Below are 5,000 nucleotides of genomic sequence, written 5' to 3'. Positions count from 1 at the left end.
TATTAATCATTACCTCGGGTTCCGAAAACCAACAAAATAGAACCGAGGTCCTATTCCATTATTCCATGCACACAGTATTCAGGCGGGCTTGCCTGCTTTAAGCACTCTAATTTGTTCAAAGTAAACGTGCCGGCCCACCGAGACACTCAATAAAGAGCACCCTGGTAGGATTTCAACGGGGTCCGCCTCGGGACGCACGAGCACGCACGAGGCGGTCGCACGCCTTCGGCTCGCCCCACCGGCAGGACGTCCCACGATACATGCCAGTTAAACACCGACGGGCGGTGAACCAACAGCGTGGGACACAAATCCAACTACGAGCTTTTTAACCGCAACAACTTTAATATACGCTATTGGAGCTGGAATTACCGCGGCTGCTGGCACCAGACTTGCCCTCCAATAGATACTCGTTAAAGGATTTAAAGTGTACTCATTCCGATTACGGGGCCTCGGATGAGTCCCGTATCGTTATTTTTCGTCACTACCTCCCCGTGCCGGGAGTGGGTAATTTGCGCGCCTGCTGCCTTCCTTGGATGTGGTAGCCGTTTCTCAGGCTCCCTCTCCGGAATCGAACCCTGATTCCCCGTTACCCGTTACAACCATGGTAGGCGCAGAACCTACCATCGACAGTTGATAAGGCAGACATTTGAAAGATGCGTCGCCGGTACGAGGACCGTGCGATCAGCCCAAAGTTATTCAGAGTCACCAAGGCAAACGGACCGGACGAGCCGACCGATTGGTTTTGATCTAATAAAAGCGTCCCTTCCATCTCTGGTCGGGACTCTGTTTGCATGTATTAGCTCTAGAATTACCACAGTTATCCAAGTAACGTGGGTACGATCTAAGGAACCATAACTGATTTAATGAGCCATTCGCGGTTTCACCTTAATGCGGCTTGTACTGAGACATGCATGGCTTAATCTTTGAGACAAGCATATGACTACTGGCAGGATCAACCAGGGAGCTGCGTCAACTAGAGCTGAGCAGCCGGCCGCCCGGGAGTGTGTCCCGGGGGCCCGCGCGAACACGCAAGCGTCCGCTCAATCATTCTGCAAACAGGAGGAGGCTGAGCTCCCCTGCACAATACACCTCGAAACCCTCTCAGGTCCCGGCGGCGCGCAGCGCCGTCCCAAGTACTTGGTCGGGTTCGAGAGAGGCGCAATCGCCCGGAGTTAGGCGAGTAGACGCTTTCGGTGCGACCACCCGTGCTCCCAACTGAGCTTGCCGCTGCCGACAGAGGCCCGGGAGCGTGCTGTCGTGGCATTGCCGGCGGGAGACAACACGCGCCACCTACGGTGACCGGCAGCTCCAACGCCAGCGCCACAGAAGGACAAAAGCCCCACTTGGGTGCCGAAGCGAACTCTCCCAGCACAGCGCACGCGCCAACACATCCGCACAGCTGCGATACAAACCACCAGCGAGAACCGCTGGGGCGACCGAGCAGCAGACGGCGTCGCGGCGCCGAGCGCCGGGCGGCGGCGCATCCTCAACGCACACAGTCCTCAATCGGACCAGCACACTGAAGATGTCCACCGCGCTTCGCACCGGGCCCGCGAGGACCTACTTTGGCCGCACGGCGCCGCGCGCAGGGTGCGCCGGCGCGCAGCTGCGACGCCTGCCGCGTCCGTCGGCCGGCGCGCCTGCCACTGGCCGCCCCCACCAGCCGGCTGTAGCGCGTGCGCCCACGCACCGCGCGGCCAGCACGCCGGGAGGCGCCCCCTCACCGGCCGGGGACGGTCCCACCCAGCCACCGCCGCGTATCGCTTCACACCCAGATGCCGTTCAGTTTCGTCGGCATGGTGGGTATCGCTGGAACAACCGGTTAGTACCTCAACCTACCGTCGCCATCACCGATTCACCCCTAGCGAGAACAACCGCACCACAACGGGTTACCATTTGTTCATTTGCGTAACTTCACCAGAAAACGTATGCGTCCATCGCCATTTGCAACTTCCACGATTATTGCATGCCTGTGTCAGGTGTCACACCACACTACGTCTGCCCACATACACGCAACAAAATGTGCACGCCTAGACAATACGTGGAAGGTGGCCCCCGTACGTATGCGATGTCCATTGCTCGAACGACTGTCAACCGGCCTCTGTAGCATGTCGCAGATATGGAACGCGGTGCACCATGCTATCACGGTGTGTGAGGAGAGACGACTAGGTCCGAATACATCAACAGACAGCTCATGCTGATCGCCATCCACGGCGTCCGTTCCTCCCACACGTCTCTATGGCGTACCACACTGCAATCCAGCTGTCATAGGGAGACGACACGTAGCTGCGTGCACAATATTTGCACTGTATGGTCCGCCGTTTTTGGGCGCAGTCGTTGTACGGTCACACATGTGCCACGATGTATCATTCAGTACATAAGGACGAATGTGCAGTACAGATTGTGGTTTACGCGTACGACATCAGCGGACAGTTGACACAGGCCGCACCACAACGTAGCCTGAGTACGTCGCATGCGAAGGGCATTGAACATGCAAACTTCTCACCAACCAGCTTGCGAAGGCAGGGGGCAAGGTGGGGACGTGGGGAGGTGTGGGGGGGGGGGCGCGGCATGTACGTCCTGCTGCCATCCACATTACAGTGTACAGCAGGAGCATGTGGAAAGTCAGCAAGACTTGCAAGGTGTTTAACATGAAGCGATACACAGGGGAGCGGGCAGTGCGAGTAGCGAACTATATTGCGAGGGTTGCGGGTGGGCAACACTACACTAATTGAACGAGTCGTATAACAATTACAGAGCAGGTTTAGGCGACAACGTGGGTTACGTTAGCGGACAACGTGGGTTACGTTAGCGGACAACGTGGGTTACGTTAGCGGACAACGTGGGTTACGTTAGCGGACAACGTGGGTTACGTTAGCGGACAACGTGGGTTACGTTAGCGGACAACGTGGGTTACGTTAGCGGACAACGTGGGTTAGGTTAAGGCACAACATGGGTTAGGTTAAGGCACAACATGGGTTAGGTTAAGGCACAACATGGGTTAGGTTAAGGCACAACATGGGTTAGGTTAAGGCACAACATGGGTTAGGTTAAGGCACAACATGGGTTAGGTTAAGGCACAACATGGGTTAGGTTAAGGCACAACATGGGTTAGGTTAAGGCACAACATGGGTTAGGTTAAGGCACAACATGGGTTAGGTTAAGGCACAACATGGGTTAGGTTAAGGCACAACATGGGTTAGGTTAAGGCACAACATGGGTTAGGTTAAGGCACAACATGGGTTAGGTTAAGGTACAACATGGGTTAGGTTAAGGTACAACATGGGTTAGGTTAAGGTACAACATGGGTTAGGTTAAGGTACAACATGGGTTAGGTTAAGGTACAACATAGGTTAGGTTAAGGTACAACATAGGTTAGGTTAAGGTACAACATAGGTTAGGTTAAGGTACAACATAGGTTAGGTTAAGGTACAACATAGGTGAGGTTAAGGTACAACATAGGTTAGGTTAAGGTACAACATAGGTTAGGTTAAGGTACAACATAGGTTAGGTTAAGGTACAACATAGGTTAGGTTAAGGTACAACATAGGTTAGGTTAAGGTACAACATAGGTTAGGTTAAGGTACAACATAGGTTAGGTTAAGGTACAACATAGGTTAGGTTAAGGTACAACATAGGTTAGGTTAAGGTACAACATAGGTTAGGTTCGGTTACACGTTGTTGTAAGGAAAGGTGTAGGGGGGGGGGGGGCGGGGGCGGCAGGTTCGTTGATAGTGATTATAGTAAGTGAATGCTTGTGACATGATCAGATTTGTCACGTCAGGATGCACCTTTGGCTTATTAGAGGCGGCGCTCCAATTCTATGCTTGTGTCACACCTGTGTCTTTGAGTCATGTCATTGTTTGTGCGCTGTGACAGGAGGTACTATTGTGATGTTGGGTGCACCGTTGTATAGGACATGTGTGGGTGTTGGTGCCTTATCTGCGCAATGGTGGATGTCGAAAGGGTGGGATATTCTATTTTCCGCATGGACCTCCTGGTCTGGTTGTGATAGTGTGGATTGTGTAATGTGGCGGAGAGGATGCACTGGATGTTGTTCCATGCTGGTGCTTACGTATTGTATGTGCGCCTGTTAGAAGCAGAGAGTGGTGCGTGATCAGAGTGTCTGGCTGACGTGTGGTTCCCATTGTGGGCAGACTCTTTCAGCATGTATACGGACAGTTGTATATATTTTCTGTAGTTTGATGGCTCTGCATTGATTACTAATCAGCGCCGTGTGTACGGGTAATCTGGTTCCAGTCCAAAATGTTCCATCTGTGTACATTAGTGACAAAGACTCCCCCCATGCAGTGGGGCTCGGTCTGTTATAACTCTTCCGCGTAATATATTTGCGCCACGTTTTTGCGACTGCGAGTGCGAGTGCGAGTGCGAGTGCAACGCGCATGGGGACCGACATGCTGATGGCTCGGTATCGGACGCCGTACAGTGAGCAACGCGATCGCGTCTCTCGCTCGTAAGTGGTACAGGTCGCGGCTCATGTATACGGACAGCGGGAATGTCGCATATTGGAAATAACTCTTCATGAAACGCAAATTATAGGGGTGGATTGCACTTTACGAGTGCGGGAAACGTCCGCCGTTCATCCGCTGGAGGTGCGAGTTTGGCGGTTGGGGTGGTCCACGAACGGGTGCGGGTAGAGTCATTGCCGGTCCACGGCTTCGTGCGGCAGAGCCACTGGAGAATGGGTGCTATGGTCGACAGAGGCTGCAGGCTTTGTGGGTGGCGTCGAAAGGCGGGCACTGTGGCGCCATCGCTGTCTTAATCGGCTTGGCGTCGCATAGATGGCGGTATCGTCGTTGGAGGAGGTCATGTTGCGGGAGACCTACAGATGGCGGTATGTTTTGTGGTGCGGACGTAGTGTTGTCAGATGCGCATAGATGGCGGTATTGCATGTGGTGTCGCCCTATTTGCATAGATGGCGATACTGTTTTGCCGGCATGGGTGGCGTAGTTCCGTCGGATCCCTGTAGGTGGCAGTGT

The 5,000-nt window shown here is 53.8% G+C and overlaps 1 non-coding gene across 1 annotated transcript in view; it reads right to left on the bottom strand.

Moving 5' to 3' along the window:
* LOC124772880 overlaps positions 1-963 on the bottom strand; it is a 1,909-nt gene extending 946 nt beyond the window's left edge. Inside the window, exon 1 of the ribosomal RNA XR_007014336.1 lies at positions 1-963. This exon is cut by the window's left edge and continues 946 nt beyond it. This is a non-coding gene — a ribosomal RNA (small subunit ribosomal RNA).
* Positions 964-5,000: the final 4,037 nt, after the last annotated feature.

This window comes from Schistocerca piceifrons, unplaced genomic scaffold (genome assembly GCF_021461385.2).
Source record: "Schistocerca piceifrons isolate TAMUIC-IGC-003096 unplaced genomic scaffold, iqSchPice1.1 HiC_scaffold_943, whole genome shotgun sequence".
Classification (NCBI taxonomy): Eukaryota; Metazoa; Arthropoda; class Insecta; order Orthoptera; family Acrididae; genus Schistocerca; species Schistocerca piceifrons.
Note: the sequence above shows the minus strand (reverse complement) of the source record. Positions and strands in the feature narration are given on the sequence as shown.